The following is a 23,444-nucleotide window of genomic DNA, read 5'->3' on the forward strand; positions in this document are numbered from 1 at the left end:
TAATGAAGCATTGATAGATGAACCACAGCTGATAAGTCAGGACTGGCCTCAAACTGCAAATATATCCTTAGTGTAGAGCCAGGGAGATCATATGACAAATAAAATTTCCTTACTTTCTATAAAAATTTGATAATTTGTTTAGCTGTAGAACAAAACATAAGTCCAAATGTCCCTAGTGTTGTTGTGTTTTTTTAGTAATGACTTGAGTAAAACTTCTAGTTACCAAGAAAATAAGTGTATGGGAGATATTATCAGATCTTCATAGCATTTGTTACATTGCTCTATATTTGTACAGTTCTGAGGTTTGAGATGGCATTTAATTAGGCTTTTCAGAGGTCAACTATGTATTCAGACTCCACAATGCTATTATCATGTAAGAGTTTTACAACAGTAAATAAACAATGCTATTAAAATAAGTAACAACAAGACATAGTAGTCAGCCTAAACAAACCAACTCTGAAAACAAATAAGTATGTTAAATTGTTTCAGAGTAAAATTTCTGTTCTAGCCTGTCAACAACAAAAAGCTAATGTATTTTAATTCCATAAATACTAATTTTATTTTGAAAGTGTACTGACAGTCTTCAGTGATATCTGCACACATAAATAGCATGTGGTATTGCTAGGTATCGTTAAATTAACAGAACTAGAAATAATATTTATCTTGAGTAAAAATCAACACTTTCACTTTTCCATCTTTAACTTTTTAATGCCTGACTCCAGTCTGACTTTGATAACAGGTCCTTGATAATGTATAAACAACTTTAAAACTTTTAAAAAGTCAGAATGTAGATTGTTATTAAATTGTCACCTTAATACAAAGTATATTATTCACATCCACTTTTGTATTAGCAAAAGCATGTCTTTAATTTTCAGAAGTACAGATGTCCTTTTAAAATAAGACTAAAATGGCCATTGTTATTGAAAAGAAAAATGAGGATAAATTATTTTTGTTTGGAGTAAGTACAAAATTCTGAGCTCTGCTTTTGTTGGTAGGGTAAAATCCCTCAAAATAAATATAAGCAAGAAGAAAATCCACTTGATTTCTAGAGAAAAAAAACAAGAGAATAAAAAATACAAGGTGTTTAGTGTAGTAGGAAATTGCTACAGGTAGATTCTGTCACAAATTATTGTAGGTTAACATGGCTCAAATTGCATGTGCTCTTCCAGCAAGACAGCACCATCAAATCTTCAACAGATAATTCCAAAGTCTGGCATCATCACAGTCAATTTTAAAACTACCTTTTTAATATCACCTTCTTTAGTCATGGTAAAGAATCATGTTCTATCTAACTCTTATGGACTTATCAAATATTTAAAAATCTTGTTAACTGTTATAAGAGAAAATACAAATTGTTCAATGTAAGGGAAGACACTCCCACATCCTCCATTTTCTAAAAGCATTTATATTAAGAAAAGCTGTAATTATAAGATATCCCTGTCTCTGAAATGTATATGTATGTGACCTTTTTTTAGCTAAATAAACCTCATGTCAGAATTATGATTTCTGAAATGTCTTGCTCAAAGACTTAGGAATTCTCTCCTTGATATGCAATCACCTACAAAGATAATATCCCTATCTCCCAGTTTCCATGGGAGGGCTGGAGTCTAACTTCTGTGGATGCCTCCCTCTGGGCATCCAAATGGAATGTGGATATGAAAGAGTTACAAAACTATTTTTTATCATAAAGATATAGGTAGTTTATTTTACCTTTGGATAAAGCCAACTAAGCTGGTCACCTCAGTTATGAAGTGACTTTAGGCTAAACACTGCATGAAAAATGTACTGCCAGTTCTCTTATCTTGAGAACATGTGTTGTTACCTGCTTGGATGTATAGAAAGGTAAAATTTCTGTCTTTGCATTCTTTTAGAGGATTGCCTGTGATGTATATCACATTCTAGTTTAATGTTTATTCATTAATAAAATTGTTTTTCTTCTATTTTTCTGGAGGAGTTTTTTGTGTTGGGAGATTTTCTTGTGAATTTTATTTCTCCAATATTAAAATTTTCTTTTTAGCGTAGTCTATATAGTTAGTTTTCTACAGTACATCTCTCATCCATGCTGCATTTTGAAGTCTTTTGTGCTAATACATTTTCTATAATCCACATCTAATTGTCTTTCATATGCTAGGGATATTGGTTCTTAATTATCTGTGCACACAGTTAAAGCAGAGGTGTGAAGAGTACAGATCACTGTCTATAGCAGTGCTGGGAGGCCACACTGTTACCTTCATCTCTAGTCCCTAGCACTTCTGAAGTTTCAGCCACAACTAGCTCCTGAGGTGCTCCAGCCACATCATCTCAGGGACTACTTATTCCAAGTGTAGAAAATCACAGGGCGTTAATTCTATTCTTTTTTTTCTCCTTGCTTTTTATTACCTATTTCTAATTTATAGTTTCTTATGTATAGTAGTATTTGTTTATTAACCTTACTCTATATTATTCTGGGGAGCAACACAGCATATAGATAAATAAAAAATAAATACAATACTCTGGGCTGAGTATTTGGTCTCAAATAAATATCAGTTCAGTTGCACACAGTTCAAATTTTCTAATAAGGTTCCTAACTAATAGATTATGTATTAAACAATTATTCAGTGAAACCATCTTGTTTTTCTAGTTGCTTCATTGCAAAAAATAAATGGCCAAATTAGGCATTGAAGCTGTAAGATAAATTATTTATAAAATATATACTATTAGACTGTTCATATATTTTCCTCTTCCTTGAACATTTATTTACTTTCTAAAGTCCTCTATTTTGTAAATGTGTGCATGATTTAACTGTATTAAAATGTGGATACCTGAAATTTCAGGAGTTCAGGTATTTTTTTCTCAGAAATTTACATCCTAAAATTATGATTTCTTTTACTCTGAATTTCTTTCTTTATGCTAATATGTAATAACATTTAATTTGTTTTTACTATATGCTATACTGTTATATTTGCTTTCCATGATTTTAATTTAATTTTCACAATAATCCTATGAAATAGGTACCAACATCATGTTCAATTTTGCAGTAGCAGAACCTGACATATAGGTCACTGTAAGGTACCTAATAAGGTAACACAAGCAAAAGGTGGCAGGGCCAGGATTTGCACCAAGACTACCTAACATGGGCTCCTGTAACCTGTGCTTTAAAGAACCTGGGGACTTTAGAATAATTGCCAAATAAGCTCTAAGATATGGAAGTAATAAATATGCATTATTGAGAGTTTAAGTTATTATAAAATTATTAATTATATGTACTATCAACTACATTAGTTAGGCTTAGCATAACATAGGGGTCATAAAACTTTTATTATAGGCTTAGTTACTGATATGTTTATACATTCTCTATATCCAAAAATGGAGATAAATATATTAATATAATATTCACCCAAAGAATAAGCAATATCATAAATAACATAAATTTTCTACTTACTGCAGCAAGTAATATACTAGCTTTTGAAGAAATGGTCCTTGAAGTGCAATACATGGATCTACCAGAGTTAAGGGGATTGCAAGGTCAAAATTATTTTTATAAAAATTTAAGGCTCCATTCATGTTTTATATTATGTTGACATTGCACTGTTTGTACAAAACAATAGCTGATAAACTGTCGGGTTCTTAGCACTAATAATGGCAGTGGCACCACACTGTATTAGTGGTCATTGTATTTTTTACTGCCATGCATGTCACTTAATGTGATAATATTTGGTATTTACTTTTCTTGATATTTCTTAATTTCTGTAAATTTTCAGATCAGAGTTTTATCTTCTTTTCCTCCTCCAAACCTGCTGCTCTACTGAGAGACAAGGTAAATGGTTAAAATTGGAATAGTAAGAGTCTCATTCTCAGTAAAAATTATTGCCATATATATTATTCAGTTTCAAAATTTTGATTATTGCAACTATCAACTTCATGGGATATTCTCTTGTTCGTTTTGTTTTGCTTTGTTTTTGTTTTTGCTTTTGTTTTGAGACAGGATTTCACTCTCTTGCCCAGGCTAAAGTGCAATTTTGTGTCCAGCCTCATGAGCCATTCTTGAGACTGCTTTCTTGAAGTTTGTAGTGGTTTCTGTGTTTCCATTTCCAACCTTAAAATATTTATTACAATACTCGAGAGTTATATAGATACTGCTAAGAGTGTTTTATACATTCTATTTTTTTTCCATGTTTGTTTTTATTTAATAATATTTATGAAAAGGTGCCATGTACTTTGTTGGTAGTATGTAATTGTTGGAAGCTGCAATATGTAACAAGTCTTGACATATTACAACTATGTGGGACAGAAGAATTATGTAACACATCTTTCTCATTTACTGTAGGCTTTCATTGGCCAACTCCATAACCTGAATCTACTGCTTTGTAGCACATGGATATTTAATGTTTCATGTCTATTGCCCAAACTCCACTCTCATACCTTTCCTTTTCACTATAAGCATACGGAAAAGATCTACAATAGCTTTGATGTACAGGCATATAAATATTGGTTTGTAAATACTGTAATCATCTTCAGCTTGTTTAATCCATGAGATGATTTGTTAATGACAAAAAATGAGCTATTATATGAATATTCTTTTAACAACTTTTTCAGATAAAATTACACATTTTTGAGGACAACTTTTTAAAGACAAAGATATATTTAATAATAGCACACCATCATTTGCATTTTAAGAACCTACATTATATTATAAATCAGATTTTCTAATGAAAATATTTTGGGGATACAATAACATGAAATAAGAGCTAAAAATTTTAATCTTAACATAAAAATTTTCAAAATGTTATTAAAAATATGGTTTTAGTTAGGGGTATGTGTATGCATTTCCCGTTCTTTCATGACCACAGTTTCAGTTCAATGAATTATTTCTTAATGAAAAATTATGCAAAGTAAAATGTATAGGATAATGAATATGTAGAACAGATGGTCTTGCCTGTCTTTTTTTATTTTATATCTTTAAATGGCTTCATGCACTGTCAACCCATTTAAAGCACAGAGAGGGGTAACCATTAAACAGTTTTCCATTCTTCTTCACTAATGATACTTAAAGACATTTAATAACATTTGCTAATTGTGTAATGTCAATCCTCCAAAAATAATGTATCAGTAGGGAGTATTTCTGCTTCATTCCTTGTATTTCCAGACAGCATCTAATGAACTGGAATGATCTTAATTGGCAGAGTATAATGCATTAGAAAACATGTTGCTAGGAAAGTTCTTTAAATGTCAAAAAATTTACCTTCTGCCTTGACAAATTAAGCAAGTCAACAGGATTTTTATTAAAATGGAAATAGTTGAAACTTTATGTAAATCTTGCTTTTGCCACATTGTACAAAGAATAATAGTCTTACCAGGATGACAAAATTTTGCATTATAGTATCATATAACAACTTGTGTTATTTCCAGTGAGCACAGTAATATTTTACTAGACAGAACAACATTCGTTATTTTTAAATTTTACATCATCAAAAATCTTGAACCTAAATTTTAAATTTCCTTTCATGAAATGTCCACTAATAAAAACAAATAAAATATTTGAGGACATCAAATTGCCTTAATCAAAATAATAAATATAACATTGATTATAAATTATTACACAGCTAACATATTTTCTCTTCCAGTTAAAAAGTAGAAAGCAAAATTTTTACAAAACAATGAAGTAACAAATCTTTGTGATATACATTTTAAATCTCTTTTGTCAAAATATACTCAGTTGTATCTCATTTTCACATGAGAATTAATTGTGCGGCCGGGCGCAGTGGCTCATGCCTGTAATCCCAGCACTTTGCGAGGCAGAGGCGGGCGAATCACAAGGTCAGGAGATCGAGACCACGGTGAAACCCCGTCTCTATTAAAAATACAAAAAATTAGCCGGGCGTGGTGGCGGGGGCCTGTAGTCCCAGCTACTCGGGAGGCTGAGGCAGGAGAATGGCCTGAACCTGGGAGGCGGAGCTTGCAGTGAGCCGAGATTGCGTCACTGCACTCCAGCCTGGGTGACAGAGCGAGACTCTGCCTCAAAAAACAAACAAACAAACAAAACAAAAACAAAAACAACAAAAAAAAGAATTAATTGTGATAATCTATACTAATAAATAATTATAATGTTTCTTGGTGAACAATAAATCTCTTGACAAAACTACAACTTTGTTTTTGAATCTTATTTTGTGAAGTGTTAAAGCACAAGTGACCTTTGCAAGGGAAACCAAGACTACCCTTCTCATCTTATTAAGATACTCCTCGGCTGGGTGCGGTGGCTCATGCCTCTAATCCCAGCACTTTGGGTGGGATCACAAGGTCAGGAGAGGGAGACCATCTTGGCTAACACGGTGAAACCCCGTCTCTACTAAAAATACAAAAAAATTAGCCTGGCGTGGTGGCAGGCGCCTGTAGTCCCAGCTACTCCTGAGACTGAAGCAGGAGAATGGCGCGAAACCCGGAGGCAGAGCTTGCAGTGAGCCGAGATCGCGCCACTGCACTCCAGCCTGGGCGACAGAGCAAGACTCCTTCAGCATTTTTTATGTAGAGCTATTAGTAATCATTAATCTAGCACCTCCTTCCATAATGCTATTTTGTGTATTTATGAGACAGTGTCTCGCTCTGTCGCCAAGGCTGGGGTGCAGTGGCATGATCTCAGCTCACTGCAACCTCCACCTCCCAGGTTCAAGCCATGCGCTTCAGTCTCCCGAGTAGCTGAGACTATAGACACGTGCTACCATGCTGGCTAATGTGATTTTGATTTTTTTTTTTTAAGTAGGGGTTTCACCCTGTTGGGCAGGCTCATAATGCACTATTAAAGGAATAGGTAGCACCTTGCTTGTTCAAGGACAACAGGAGAATCCCTCCCCCAATAGGTTAAGATGGAGTCTTATGGAATGTAGCTTAATCAAGGACTTGACTAGCCCATCACTTCTACCATATTTATAGGCTTCTAGAAGCAAATAACAGATAATGTCTAAACTTGAGGGAATATTATGGAATGCTGAGACTCACTGGGATTCACTTCAGTTATGTCCTCTACATACAGTAAGGGATATATTTTCTATGTACATAGAAATCTTTGATTAATTGATGTGACTTATTTTCTAAGTGTACCACTGATAAATAAAGACTTATCTTGTACACCATTTGTGTGACCACAGATTATGAAAATTTTCTTTTCTTCTGATTGAGATAATGGTCAGTTTCCTTAAAAGGTAAATGCTATTCAATGAGCATTCATAACAGAGGAAACAAATTTTATTTTTTTCCACAATATTTAAAAGATATAGAGAAAATATAAATGTTAATGTTTGGACGAACGGAGGCAAGATGGCGCACTTCCGGGTTCTTCATCCCCCCCAACTTTTCCCGCGCGCGCGAAAATGCATCCGACGCCCGGGAAGGTGCAGACCAACTGGGCATGCGCCAGGTGACGTCAATCTGAAGAGACCAAGATTTACCTGGTCGCACCTGCGGAACGCCCCCAGACACACCCGTGCCACGCCTATCGCCCTCCCACTCCCAGAAAAGCCGCTGCGGACGAGTGCCACGCACGGACTTCCCAGCTTCCCCACTGCGGTCGGGACTGTCGGAACTCCGTCCGAGAGCAGCACGGAGAACTCTGTGGGCCTCATTTGCCGGAGGCCAACAGACCTCTCCTTACCCACCTTCTTCCCCTGAAGCTAGGTGACCAAAATAAACTTGCAGTTTTGCTCCTACCCTTGCCTAGTCGCTGGTTCCTTTGCGCCCGCTCTGGTGGTCTTAGAAAAAACAAAACAGTTGGTGCCGAAACCCGGGAGGAGACCCCTCCTCGGGGCCCCCAGGGCCTGGGGAGCCTCCTCCTCCTCCTCGCTCCACGCCGCAGACGGACCAGGACCTGAGACCCGCTTCCCTCACTCTCACGGCCTCTCTGGGGTAAGTGCCCTTGTCTCCTCTTTACCTCCCTCGGCCAGAAATCCTGCGCAGGTCCGGGGTCCATTTGGAGCCACCATGTGGCTCGGGAGACCCGTTCAGGACGGAGACGTCCGCCTGAAGGTAATCTCCACTTAGGCTTCAAGAGCCTCTCGTCTGTCTCTGCTGGTTCCAAAGGACGCTTTGAAGCCAGGCAGGGATCCATTCCCATGTCCATTGGGTCCATTGTGTCGGTAAAGAGGAAACAAATGGGAACCCCCAGTCCAAATTTCCAAAGAGCACCCCCTTGGGGTGCCTCCTAGCCAATTTAAAAACCTTACAGCTTGAACAAGACCTTAGGAGGAAGCGGTTAATTTTCCTTTCCACTGTGGCGTGGCCCCGATACAAACTAGACAATCAGTCTCAGTGGCTACCGGAGAGCACCCTAGATCGCAATGTTCTGACCGACCTCAGCAATTTCTGCCAGCGGTTAGGCAAGTGGTCTGAAATTACGTACATACAAGGCTTTTGGGCCTTACGCTCTCGTCCCGACCTGTGTAGCCGGTGCTCTTCGGCCCAAGTTATGCTAGCCAAGGACGCCGGCTCACAGGAACCCGAAAAAGAGGAGTCTTCATTCCTTTCTGTTCAGCCGGAGGATCTAGGGTTTCCTCACTTCCCTTCCGCCCTATACTTCTCCTCCCTCCGCCCGGACTCCTCCTTCCTCTTCCTTACCTACTAGTAATCCACTCAGTCCCGTGCTTCCTTCGGGGCACCCAACTGGCTGTCTTGAGTCTCCTGTCTCTGCACACACCCGCTCTAAGTGCCCTGCTGATGCCTCCACTCCTGCCCCACACCCTCCTACAGTGTTAGCGCCTTTGCGAGAGGTGGCTGGGGCGGAGGGGGTAGTCAGAGTACATGTCCCTTTTTCATTGGCCGATCTTTCCAAAATTGAAAAGCGTTTAGGGGATTTCTCAGCTAATCCCACCGTTTACATAAAGGAATTTAGATATCTTTGTCAGGCTTATGACTTAACTTGGCATGACCTCCAGGTTATCCTAACCTCCACCCTAACCCTGAGGAGCAAGAGCGCATCCTAGTGGCCGCCAGGCAGCACGCCAACCAACTACATTTAACTGATGCCACCATCCCACTAGGGGAGCAAGCAGTCCCCTCGGCAGACCCAGACTGGAACTACCAAGCAAACCAGCCTGGGCGCCGTAGGCGAGACATAATGGTTCAGTGTTTGTTGGCTGGTATGCAAACAGCCTCAAACAAAACTGTGAATTTTAACAAATTAAAAGAAATTATACAAAATCCAGAAGAAAATCCAGCCGCATTCTTAAATAGGCTGACTGAGGTTCTAACCCAATATACCCGGTTAGATCCGGCCTCCCCCACAGGGGCCACCATTTTGGCGTCTTATTTCATTTCTCAATCAGCTCCTGACATTCGTAAGAAACTTCAAAAGGTAGAGGATGGTCCTCAGGCACCAATACAAGATCTGGTTAAATTAGCCTTTAAGGTCTATAACTCCAGAGAGGAGACGGCTGAGGCAGTGCGACAGGCACGCCTCAAACAGAAGGCCAAACTCCTAGCAGCGGCTTTACAGCCAATTGTAACCCCAGACCAGAGAGTACACACTCCGCAGACTCCAAGGCTACGAAAGGAGCCTGCTATAAGTGCGGCAAGGCAGGACACTATGCCAACAGGTGTCCGCAAGGTCCCCGAGCCCCAACGCAGCCTTGCTATAAGTGCAAGGCGTCAGGACATTGGGCCAATGAATGTCCTAAGCCTCGTCCACCAGCAACCCCCTGCCCTGCTTGCCAGCAGGGAGGACACTGGAAGTCTGATTGCCCCACCCTGAGAACAGGTGCTGCGTCTCCACGTGACCCCCTTTCCCAGGATCCTGGGAGCTCCTTCCAGCTCCTACATCTGGACGACAATGACAACTGAAGGTGCCGAGACTCGGGGACCCCTCACCCTCGCCGAGCCGCGGGTAACTCTCCTGGTAGCAGGTAAGACAATTAATTTTTAATAGATAGCGGGGCTACCTATTCTGTTTTGCCATCCTTCTCTGGACCTAGCCTTCCATCCGATATCTCTGTAGTAGGAGTAGACGGAAAGCCATCCACCCCACGAAAAACTCCACTCCTCAGTTGCTGCCTGGCCAACAACTACTTTGCGCACTCGTTCCTCATTATACCCTCATGCCCTACCCCCTTACTAGGCCGAGACATCCTAAGCACCTTAAAGGCCTCCATATACATTCCCACCAACTCATCCACTCCCCTTCAACCCCCTCATGACCTGTTGCTCATGCTTTGTGCAAGTGCACAGGCTCCTCCTATGTCGCCCCCACCCCCCATCTTCCCTATTCTGTACACCCTCAAGTGTGGGACACTTCCACCCCGGTCATAGCTGCCCACCACCCACCAGTTCTCGTCAAGCTCAAAGATCCCACTCGTTTCCCAAACCGCCCCCAATTCTCTCTCTCTCCGACACATCTACAAGGTTTAAAGCCAATTATCACGCGACTACTTAGCCAACATATTCTTGTCCGCACACATTCCCCCTGTAACACTCCAATACTTCCAGTTAAAAAGGCAGACGGAATGTATAGGTTAGTACAGGATCTTAGGCTAGTCAATGAAGCCACCCGTCCCACACACCCTGTAGTTCCCAACCCTTACACCCTTCTGTCCTATCCCCACCAATTCTACTTATTTTACTGTGCTAGACCTTAAGGATGCTTTCTTTACCATACCCCTACACACAGACTGCCAGTTCCTTTTTGCTTTCACATGGGAGGACCCAGACACACATACCTCCACTCAACTGACGTGGACAGTCCTCCCACAAGAGTTCCGGGACAGCCCCCATTTCTTTGGTCAGGCCTTGGCGAAAGACCTTGCCTCTTGCCCTCTCACAAATAGCAAAGTTCTGCAGTATGTAGATGATCTCCTAATCTGTAGCCCTACCAAACAAGACTCTCTTCTAGACACTGCAACTCTCCTCAACCATTTAGGCTCATTAGGTTATAGAGTATCTAAACACAAGGCCCAATTTCTTGCCAAACCGTCATATACTTAGGAATTGAAATCACCCCAACAACCCGGTCACTAACTACCGACCGCATGGCCCTAATACGTAACTTCTTCCCCCAAGATGCAAAAGAAATTCAGTCCTTCCTAGGTCTAATAGGTTTCTTTAGACATTGGATCCCCAATTTTGGAATCCTAGCCAAACCTTTATACGCTGCAGTTAAAGAAACCCCACACGGGCCTTTGTCCAACCCCAAGTTAATCTCGACTCATTTCACCCGCTTAAAAGCTTGCCTTCTCTCACAACCCACTCTCTCACTGCCTGATTTCCAGCGTCCCTTCCAACTCTTTACAGATGAAAGGCAGAAAGTGGCAGTTGGTCTCTTAGCCCAGCCTGTCGGTAACACCCACCGTCCTGTGGCCTATCTATCCAAACAGCTAGACCCAACTGTACAGGGCTGGCAACCTTGTCTGCGTGCGCTAGCAGCGGCAGCCTGCCTGACCCAGGAAGCAAAAAAGCTCATTAGAGGCAGTAATCTGACAGTCTTCTCCACACACCGTCTTCAGGATCTCATCTCTCATAGAAGTATTAGCCACTTAACTCCATCCCGGCTCCAGCTTTTCCATCTCTTATTCATAGAAGACCCCACTGTTACTTTAGAAGTTTGCTCCTCTCTAAATCCAGCCACTTTACTGCCAGGCTCTCTTAAACCACTCCATACTAAACATTCTTGTCCTGAGGTTCTGGAGGCTCAGCCCCCCAGCCACCTACACTTGCATGACCAGCCCCTTCAGAATGCACAACTAACCCTATTTGTGGATGGCCTCCTTTATCAACCCTCAAGGAAACAGACAGGCAGGATATGCAGTAGTTACCTCTTCCACAGTTTTGGAGGCAAAACCCCTACCACAAGGGACCACATCACAGCAGGCAGAACTCACTGCACTAACCAAGGCACTCCTACTATCAAAAGGAAAAACAGTAAACATATACACAGATTCTAAATATGCTTTTCTAATCGCACACACTCATTCAGTTATCTGGAAAGAGAGAGGGTTTTAACCACGGCGGTACCCCTATTATTAACAAAAACCAAATACTCAAACTACTAGATGCACTGTCGGCACCTTCCAAGGTAGCCATTATACATTGTAAAGGGCACCAAACTTCATCTAACCTGGTAGCAGCTGGCAACAATTTCGCTGACATCACTGCCAAGTCAGCCGCCGGATTTTCCACCCCTAAGCCTCCTTCCGCCTGTTTTCTCTCCCCCCAGTATGCCCCTAATTACACTCAGGAAGAAAAGACTAAGCTATTACAAAATCCAACAGCCAAACTAGCTACGGGTGACTGGATTTATATTAATAACAAACTAGTTATTCCTGACACACTCCATACCATTCTAACAGACATACATAATTCTTTACATATAGGACCCAAAGCCTTATATAATTTCCTAAATCCCCCTCTTCCACTGTCCAACACTACAAAAACACTTACTTACAATCAACCAGCAGTGCTCTACCTGCCTAAAGGCAAATCCTCAAGGCGCATTGCGTAATCCCCATCCCAGCCATCAACTCAGAGGACACCAACCAGGTGAAGATTGGCAAATTGATTTCACACATATGCCAAAACATAAAAAATTCAAATACCTCTTAACCCTTGTGGACACCTTTTCCGGGTGGATCGAGGCCTATCCTACCACAGGAGAAACCGCTAACATTGTTGCCTCTATACTCACTGAACATATTATTCCTAGGTTTGGCCTCCCGGTCACTCTTCAATCTGATAATGGTCCAGCATTCATCTCTAAGGTAGTCCAACAGGTGGCAGCCCTCCTACACATCACCTGGAAACTCCACATCCCTTATAGGCCTCAGTCTTCTGGTAAGGTAGAAAAGGCTAACGGACTCATCAAACAGCAGCTCACCAAACTCTCAATCGAAACCCGGCAGTCGTGGGTAACTCTCCTTCCCTTAGCCCTGACCCAGCTGTGGGCAGCACCTAGAAGCCCAACAGGTCTCAGTCCATTCGAATTAGTCTACGGACGGCCCCTAACCCTCCAACAAATACCTTCCCTGCCAGCCTCTTTGGCGAACTACCTCCCATATCTCACTCTTCTCAGACAACTCCTAAGACAACACGCTGAGTTAGCACACCCTCCTCCAACAGACGCCTACAACCCACATCTCTCCCTCAGTCCTGGAGACCAAGTATACATAAAAGATATCCAAGCCAAAGACTTACAGCCCAGGTGGAAAGGCCCATACATTGTCCTCCTGTCTACACATACAGCAGCAAAACTCCTAGGACACACGCATTGGATTCATATCTCCCAGCTAAAGAGGGCCCCCACCGGGAACAATCAGTGGACATCAGTTCAACTTTCCCCCACTCGCCTCAAACTTACAAAACTTTCTTAACTAGTTCATGCTCCCTGACCCCTGGCGCTTAGCTCGCTTTCCCCATCCTACATAAACCTATCAGACTTTCAATACATAACCCCAGACCCATATCTACCTCCAGACAATAGTCCAGAGCAGTGGTTCTCCCATCTCCTAACCTTCATTGAACATCTCCAGTGGCAAGGGACACTCCGTGACTACACGGAAAATGAAGTCTCATTTTATACTTATATTGCTGTTTCACTCATACACTCAGACCTTTGCTAGTCCGCCTACTGTATGGCAATTTTTTTCTCATCACTGAAACTTGGCCACAAGACAGCCGAACACACTCAGTAGTACATAGCTCTGCCAGTTGCCTTCCTTAAGGCTATCAAACTTCTCTCCACACAATAGAGACCCCTTCTCATGGCTCGCACTTATCTGCCAAAGGCTAGACTTAACCTACACTGTGAATATAACCAATCTCTCCCACTGCTTCCTCTGTGAGGCTTTAGAAGGCCCCCACCTAGTGGCAGCCCCCTGCCCATGGCCTTCAACACAACTGGTCAAACATCCCACAATTCACTTACACTCCAGGCGCCACTATACCAGAAATCCAAACTGCCCATCCCTTTTTCCGTTATTCAACTCCAAATTCATCCTGAGGTAATCATACTCAGGCACCCAATGGAGGCCAAACAGCCCCCATTGAAGGCTATTTCGTCAACAACTGATCTCTCTCTAAAACTCTTAACCATACAGCCATTAACTGATCCCTCTATGTCCCCGTGTCCTTGTCCCCAGTCTAACTTTATACAGCCAGGCAGAAGTAGCAGAGCTTTTCCAGCAACTTTCCATGCCACTACGCCACCCCCGTAAAAAAAACGGGCTGTTTTCCTCCCTCTAGTTATTGGAATCAGCTGAAAGCCTGGCCTCCCTGCAGTGCCGAACTACCTCAATAGCCTAAGTAGCTGCCCAAAACAGGCGAGCCCTAGACTTGCTTACAGCTGAAAAAGGAGGCACTTGTCTCTTCCTTGGAGAAGAGTGCTGCTATTATGTTAGCAAGTCAGGCCTAGTAGACACTAGCATTCAAACCCTCAATAAAATAAAAAAAAAAAAACTGAGATACAAAACCTTAACACCCCAACCTTGCCGGGACCTTCCTTCTGGATTTTGCCCATATTCCGACAAATGCTTCCATACCTCGTTCCTATACTAATACTGTGCCTTATTTTATTCTTCATCCGTACGTCCAAATGCCAACCATGGGCCCCGACCTTAACGACGCCCCTTAACAGCAGGAAGTAGCCAGACAGACCACGGCGCCCCTTTATCACTATTACCAATAAAAGGTTGGACTGTTTGGACGAACGGAGGCAAGATGGCGCACTTCCGGGTTCTTCATCCCCCCCAACTTTTCCCGCGCGCGCGAAAATGCAGCCGACGCCCGGGAAGGTGCAGACCAACTGGGCATGCGCCAGGTGACGTCAATCTGAAGAGACCAAGATTTACCTGGTCGCACCTGCGGAACGCCCCCGGACACACCCGTGCCCCGCCTATCGCCCTCCCACTCCCAGAAAAGCCGCTGCGGACGAGTGCCACGCACGGACTTCCCAGCTTCCCCACTGCGGTCGGGACTGTCGGAACTCCGTCCGAGAGCAGCATGGAGAACTCTGTGGGCCTCATTTGCCGGAGGCCAACAGACCTCTCCTTACCCACCTTCTTCCCCTGAAGCTAGGTGACCAAAATAAACTTGCAGTTTTGCTCCTACCCTTGCCTAGTCGCTGGTTCCTTTGCGCCCGCTCTGGTGGTCTTAGAAAAAACAAAACAGTTAATTCATGTAAAAACGCTTTTACAGTAGTCCCCCTTATCCATAGGGCATCCATACCAAGACCTTCAGTGGATGCCTGAAACTTTGACTAAACAGTACTGAACTCTATGTATATATGCTATGTTTCTTTGATCTGATAACCAAGATGGCTTCCAAGTAACCAACAGTTCTACAGCGTGCATATGGTAGATAAAGGAATGATTCACATCCACTGCAGGACAGAGCAGGACAAAGTGAGATTTCATGATGCTACTTAGAATGGTGCGCAACTTAAAACTTATGAATTATTTATTTTTTGAAATTTCCATTTAGTATTTCCAGACTTTTATTGATCTCAGTTAACTGAAATCATGGGAAGTCAAGCTCCAGAAAAGGGGATACTACTGTATAAGATTTTAAATAAACTTGTTAATAATATTGCTTACATTTTGTCATAGAAGATAGGGGTCAAGAAAAATTATGTCCTTAAAAATATTGTTTTTAAAAATTATTAATTAAATTTGAATTTATTTTAGATATGAGTAAATATTTCTTTTTAAATGAAAATTTGAAAATAAATTTAATCTTCTCTAAGAAAATTAAAGAAGAGTCTCCTTTTACCCTTATATTTTAAAGTCGTAACTTGCTGAAATTTGGTTTTATTGCAAGATGCCCTCCAATAAATTTTCAACATACTAACAGTTTTTGTATGCAATTCTATATTTATCTCAAATTAGTAATTGTTGCTTGAAATAATGTAATGTATATTAATTCATAAACACATAGAGGGTAGTTCTCTAAGAAATTGGAATAACTGGACATAAATCCACTGATTGGAAAGAAGGATACCATTCCAATTTGTCATATAGTTGTGTTGATTTTTTTTATATGACAGGAGGCAGAGATTCACATCAAGGAATTCATGGAAAAATTCAGGGACATTTCTTTGATAAAGCTGATTTGAAGTGATACTTCACTGTAAGAAAAATTATTGCCCTTAATTTTTATTATTTACTTAATAATAAAAGGTAGTCAAAATTATTTTAAATTTTCTAAACTATAGTTTTCTCTTAATAGTATAAATTTGAGTCCCTGTTTTAATCCAAAGATTAGCTTTCCTCAAGCAAATATTTGCAAAGCATATGCAATGTACTCACAATACTCAAACAATTTCATATGCTTTAAAAAGCAAGTATATTCTGACATGAGAGACATTAGTTGGAATTCACTGACTACCCGTAAACAGCCCATACTAACTGCAATCAACACATGTAAAGAAAATACTAATTTGAATGTTTTATGTGACAGAAAGTAACACTGTTGAAGAGGAAAAAATGTTAATACATTTGTAATTGATGTTACTTTTAACTGTTCTTGGTAGAATGGTAAGATATATAGAATGTGATGGAAGATCATTGATTAAATTAGATTTTTAGATCTCTGCATTTTTATTTAGTTAAGCTTTAGAATCATTTATTATTCGACAGTGGAATTTTGTTTGTATTATTAAACTTCACATAATTTTCTTAAAAATAAGTTGTAAAAATTCTATTAAAATGTAAATATCCAAAATTTTGTAGTTATATTGTCTTCACCAGATGTAGCCTTAGATTTGGTGAGTCTAAGAATAAGAAGAAAATTCTAACACTTGTTTCAGATTTTATAACTATATCTATATGATCTTTTATTCTATATTCTGATATCCAGATGAGTGTTATTTTATATAAAAATTATGATTAAATAAACCCATAACATTTTATTCAAATTCATTTGTGCAATATGAGGCAAATTCATTTGTGCAATATGAGGCAAGCCAATAAGAAAAACTAAAAACAGATATAATTTGATTAAAATATTGGGGACAAAGTTACCTTGAGAAATTGACTCAAACATCACTTGAGAATCATAAATAACTTGAATGTTTAAATATGACCACTTAAAAGAGCTTTTTGTCTAAGAGCTTAAAACAGGAATGTTTTTTCTGAAAGTAATCTTCTAATGATTGTTATTAACCTTCTTCTATAACAAGAGATTTGCTTTTACTCCTTTCATGTTTACTTGACCTGTAGGTAGATGGAAATATCTTTATTTTTTCAGTCATATCCATGTTGATATTTCCTCCAAAAATTAGTATGTAGCAACATTGGTGTATTTAACTGAAGTTTGCAAAAATAATTCTATTAATCCTTTGATTCATTTGAATACTTTTGCACTATTTTAGATTTTCTATACAGACTATATGGGACCACTGTTTCCCAGAAGGAGACTATATAGACAGAACACATCAGCAGTTAGAGTATTTGAATATGTATCAAAGATAAATTAAAATAACCCAGATGTGTTATTTCCACACCTAGTGGGCAATGTGAGCCTTCTGAAGACTAACTCTATAATAGATAACTCTAAAGGAAGAATGCTATGAAACAAAATAACTACCTGAAGATTTTGAAGAGTAAACATAAACAGGAACACAGTGTAATAAAATGGAAACTTGGAGAAGCCAGTAGAATGGAGGTGAATTTCTTTATGTTTCTGAAGGGGTGGCCTGCCCCTCCACACTTGTGGGTGTTTCTCGTTAGGTGGAACGAGAGACTTGAGAAAAGAAATAAGACACAGAGACAAAGTATAGAGAAAGAAAAGCGGGGCCCAGGGGACCTGCGCTTAGCTTACGGAGGACCCACGCCGGCCCGGTCTTTGAGTTCCCTTAGTATTTATTGATAATTATCTTTACCATCTAAAAGATAAGAGAGTAAATCAGCAGTAAGACATATAAAGATCTTTGTGACCTGAATAAGTTCAAGGAAAATGCTGTGCCTTGATATGCATATGCAAACATCTCCATAAACCTTTTAGCAGCATTGCTCCAGCAAGTCTCACCTTATTCCTAAAGGCAGTTTTCTCTTTGCTCAGTAAACAAAGCACACAATGGGTTTTACACGGAGATGTTCCATTGCCCAGGGACGGGCAGGAGACAAATGTTTTTCTCTTACTTGAGATTTAAGAGAATGGTGATGACCTTTAACCACAAGCAGCCTTTAGGCACTTGTTTAACAAAGCACATTCTGTACAGCCCAAAATCCATTAAACCTTAAGTCACCACAGCACATGTCTCTTGCAAGGACAAGGTTGGGGGTAGGGTCACAGATTAACAGCATCTCAAATACAGAACCAAATGGAGTCTCTTAAATCTACTTCTTTCTATATAGACACAGTAACAGGCTGACCTCTCTTTTCCCCACATGTTTCTTTCTTCCTCTCTCCTTCTCTCCTTCCCTCCATCCCTCTCTCTCTCTCCTTCCCTCCTTCCCCTTTCCCTCTCTTCCTTTCTTCTTTGCCTTTTTCCTACCTTCCTTCATTCCTCCGTTCTTTTCCAGCTTTTTGCTTTTCTTGGGCATCAGTTACAGGATGACTACATGGACAACTAAACATATGATTTAAAAACACTACCAATTTTCTGGTGAGAAGAACCAGGAAGATGAATCTAAGCAACTGACTAACAGTCAGGGAAGTTTTGGAGGAGAGAGAGCCAGAAAATAGGATTCTGTATAATTTCTGTAGGAACTCCTTACAAGTCTTCCCCTAATTCCCTGCCCCTACATCCCAGTAGATGCTAAATAAGACGACTTCAAAGTAGGAAAGGGTCCAGCAAAAGGAATCACTCCTAATGGCCCTCATACTATATGACAGAAAGGCCAATTTCCTATTTCCCTCTGTTATAAGCTAAAAAATAGCTGCCCTCTCACCTTCCCTCACCCCAAAGGTATTCACATCAAATCCTGGAACCTCCGATTGTAGCTTATATGTCAAAAGATGTGATTAAATTAAGGATCCTGAGAGGAGGAGTTTATCTCGAATTGATATGTGAACCCTAAATGAATCAAATGCATCCTTATAAGAGAACAGAAGAGGCCGGGCGCGGTGGCTCAAGCCTGTAATCCCAGCACTTTGGGAGGCTGAGATGGGCGGATCACGAGGTCAGGAGATCGAGACCATCCTGGCTAACACGGTGAAACCCCGTCTCTACTGAAAAATACAAAAATCTAGCCGGGCGAGGTGGCGGGCGCCTGTAGTCCCAGCTACAAGGGAGGCTGAGGCAGGAGAATGGCGTAAACCCGGGAGGCGGAGCTTGCAGTGAGCTGAGATCCGGCCGCTACACTCCAGCCTGGGTGGCAGAGCGAGACTCCGTCTCAAAAAAAAAGAGAGAACAGAAGAGAGTTTCTAGAGTAACTGCCAAAAGAATAGAGGGTGATGGGAAGATGGAGACAGAGGTTGCACTGATGTGGGCTCAAGTCAAGGTATGCTGCCAGCCCCAGAAACTGGAAAAAGCAGGGAATTTAATCTCTCTTGGAGCCTGCCAACACTGATGTTGGACTTCTGGTCTCCAGAACTATGAAAGAATACATTTATTTTTATTGTTTTATGCCTCCATGTTTGTAGTAGTTTGTTCCTGCACCACAGGACAAAAATATACTGTCTCTCCAGATGGGTATATCCTCTGTGGAACTATTGCTCCAGGGTGATATATAGTGCAATAAACAAAAATTATAATTAAATTTCCTCACTCAAATTTCTACTTAATACTCTTATTAAATAAGAGTGAAATGGGAAGGAATAACGTTTGAATCACATGATTTTTCTGTAGAAGGATGTATAACTGCATACATTTATGACACTTTATATTTAATAAGTTTTATTACAATGTTATCTTAGAAGAAGATGAAACAATGCAGACACCATTTAAAAACATAAATGTAATTATAATATTTAGATGACTTAGGGTATAGATGTATAAGTGAAGAAAAAATTGGTGCCCTTAATTTTAACCAGCTTATTTTTTCAATTTGTGGGTGTTTGGAGAAAATACTGTGATATGGTTTGGCTATGTCCCCACCGAAATCTCATCTTGAATTGTAGTTCTGATAATTCTCACGTGTTGTGTGAGGGACCTAGTGGTTGGTAATTGAATCATAGGGGCGGATATCCCTATGCTGTTCTCATGATAGTGAGTGAGTTCTCATGAGATCTGGTGGTTTTATAAGGAGCTTGTCCCCCTTTGCTTGGCACTTGTCTCTCCTGCTACCATGTGAAGAAGGACATGTTTGCCTCCCATTCTACCATGATTGTTATTTTCCTGAAGGCTACACACCCATGCTGAACTCTGAGTCAATTAAAACTTTCTTTTGTAAATTACTCAGTCTTGGCAGTTCTTTATAGCAGCATGAGAACAGACAAATACACACTGTAACCGTGTTTCCTCTGCTCTCACACCAACACAACAATCAACACAGAAGACTCTGTGACCAAATGTGGGAGCAGTTTCTTCCCACCACCAAGTGAGCAATCAGTTCTTCAGTGGACACCAGCTGGGTGTTCTGTAGTTTTTTCTGACACTATCTACCTGGAGATAGTGTCAGATGCCTCAGGTTGATGGCTCAATCCACAAGACTGCCTACCCCCATACCAGGCACAATTCTGGGTCGCCAGGACTTCTGACCTAAGCTTCAAGTTGAGGTTTCCGTGACCCCCTCCTTGGGTTGAATTAATTAGCTGGAATGGCTCACAGAATTCAGGAAAACACATTTACAGGTTTATTACAAAGGATATCACAAAGAATACAAATGAAGAGACACATAGGGCAAGATATGGGGGAAGAGACATGAGCTTCTATGATCTCCCTGGGAATGTCACCCTCTAGGAACCTCCACATGTTCAGCCATGTGGAAGCTCTCCAAACCCAGTACTTTTGGGTTTTTGTGGACAACCTCGTAGAAATGTAATTGGCCTCCAGGTTGTGGGGTGAGACGCTGGAAGGTCATATGACCAACTATAAGAAGGTCAGGGGAAGATTTGTGTAAGGTGAAGGTCATATTTGAAAAGTAAAGGACATTTCCCCAGGTTGTTATCTACTCGTGTATCTAAAATATTTAGATTACAGTAGAGATTTAATATGGTTTTCCTATTGTTCATGACAACTTTTTTCTGAAGTATATCTTAATTTGTATTCTTACTGAAAATGTTATTCATTTTACCTAATCTTTTACTATTTCTAAAAATATTTTTAGATTTTCTTGGGTTTCTCAGTATACCTTGCTATTATCTGAAAATACTGAAAATCTTCTTATTTATATTAATTATTTGTAGTTCTTTGACTATATGTTGCTTTGACTGGCTTTTCTGGAAAAATGTAACATAATGAAATTTTTGGTCCTCTAATTTTGTTGGAAGGATTTTTATTGTTTCATCACTATGTAACATGTTTACTATTGCTTTGTAATAAATATTTTATAACACTAAGAATGGATCCTAGTCTTTTAAAATACTATATTATTTAAGAGTTTTTAATGTCAGTCTTATCAGTCTTTTGCAAACTAGGTTAAAAAATGGTAGAATTGGCCGGGCGCGGTGGCTCAAGCCTGTAATCCCAGCACTTTGGGAGGCCGAGATGGGCGGATCACGAGGTCAGGAGATCGAGACCATCCTGGCTAACACGGTGAAACCCCGTCTCTACTAAAAAAATACAAAAAATTAGCCAGGCGAGATGGCGGGCGCCTGTAGTCCCAGCTACTCGGGAGGCTGAGGCGAGAGAATGGCGTAAACCCGGGAGGCGGAGCTTGCAGTGAGCTGAGATCCGGCCACTGCACTCCAGCCTGGGCGACAGAGCGAGACTCCGTCTCAAAAAAAAAAAAAAAAAAAAAAAAAAAAGTAGAATGCTTTGTGATACCTCTTATTAGAAACATTTAAAAAAATACATTGAAAATCTCTTTTGACCTAAATATTTGGTGTAGTAATTGGAAATATTGTTTATTCTTCTCTATATATGATTTCTTTACTGTTGAGGTTTTGTGTGTATGTTTATTTTTAATTTTATTTTTAGAAGTTGTAGGCTCACATAAATATTGAGCAAAAAATACAGATTTCCCATATACCCTTTGTTCCCCACTTTAGAGTATCCAACTATCAGCATCCTATACCAGAGTAATACATTTGTTAAAATCAATGAATCTAATATACTAACACATTATTATCATCCAGAGGCAGTAGTTCACATTACAGTTCACCAGCAGCATTGTATATTCCATAGGTTTTGACAAATGTATAATGACATTTATCCAGCATTGTAGCATCATTCAGAACAGTTTTCACTGCCTTAAAAATCCTCTCTGCTCCTATGAGAGTCCTCTCTCCCTTCCCCCAAGCAACCACTGAATGTTATATTTTCTTTGTACTTTTTGCCATGTAGTTGGAATCATGCAGTTTACGGATTTTTAAAATGACTTATTTTCCTTAGTAATATGCATGTAAGTTTCTTCCATTCCTTTTCATTGCTTAGTAACTCATATTTTAGTGTCCGTTGTCTGGATGTTCCACAGTTTATTTATCCATTCACCTATTAAAGAACATCTTGGTTGGTTCCAAGTTTTGGCAATTATGAATAAAGTTACTATAAACATTGTGTGCAGGATTTTGTGTGGACATAAATTTTCAGCTCATTTTAGTAAATACAATGGGGTATGATTCCGTGGATCATATAGTCAGAGAATATTTATTCCGTTTTTTAAGGAGCTGTGGAAGTGTCTTGCAAAGTAGTTTTACCATTTTGCGTTCCCAAAGCAATTAAGTACTATTGTCAGTGGTTTGGAATGTGACCATTTTAGTAGTTGTGCAGTGGTTTTCACTGTTGTGCTAACTTGCAATTCAATAATGACATGTGGTGTGGTGTTGATTATCTTTTCATATGCTTATCTGTCATCTGTATATCTTCGTTGATTAGCTATTTGATCGTTAGCCCATTTTTTCATCCAGTTGTTCATTTTAGCTTTGTAATGTAAATTTTTAGTTTCCTTGGCTTTAGTATTTCCTAAGCTTGCTGCATTGAATGCTTAAATAATTTATTTCATATTATTATTTCTGTAATAAATTTGAATTTGTATTTTCCTAAATACAACTTTTAATACATCTTGTAACTATTGACAAAAAATTATTTAAATATCCTGCATTTTCACTCTTGATTTTCCTTTCCTTTTTTTGGAGATAAAATTTCTCTCAGGCACCCAGGTTGAAGTGCAGTGACATGATCATATGGCATGATCGGAAAAGCCTTGTTCTCCCAAGCTCAAGCAATCCTCCCACCTAATCCTCTGGAATAGCTGAGACTAGAGGCACACACCACCACGCACAGGTAATTGTGTCAATTCCCTTTTTTTTTTCCAGATATAGGGTCTCACTATTACTTCCAGGCTCGTCTTAAACTCCTAGGCTCAAGCTATCCACACACCTCAGTCTCCCGAAGTGCCAGGACTACAGGTATGAGTCACCATGCCTGGCCCTGTCTTTTTTAAAAGAGAGGGGTT

General features: G+C 40.1%; 1 long non-coding RNA gene across 1 annotated transcript in view; it reads left to right on the plus strand.

Moving 5' to 3' along the window:
- Window positions 1-23,210, plus strand: part of LOC117064862 — a 371,488-nt gene extending 348,278 nt beyond the window's left edge. The window contains exon 3 of the long non-coding RNA XR_004429714.1: window positions 23,125-23,210. This is a non-coding gene — a long non-coding RNA (uncharacterized LOC117064862). The remainder of the gene's footprint in view (window positions 1-23,124) is intronic.
- The last annotated feature ends 234 nt before the right edge of the window (window positions 23,211-23,444 follow it).

The sequence above is a fragment of the Trachypithecus francoisi genome, unplaced genomic scaffold (assembly GCF_009764315.1).
Source record: "Trachypithecus francoisi isolate TF-2019V2 unplaced genomic scaffold, Tfra_2.0 Lachesis_group2, whole genome shotgun sequence".
Lineage (NCBI taxonomy): Eukaryota > Metazoa > Chordata > Mammalia > Primates > Cercopithecidae > Trachypithecus > Trachypithecus francoisi.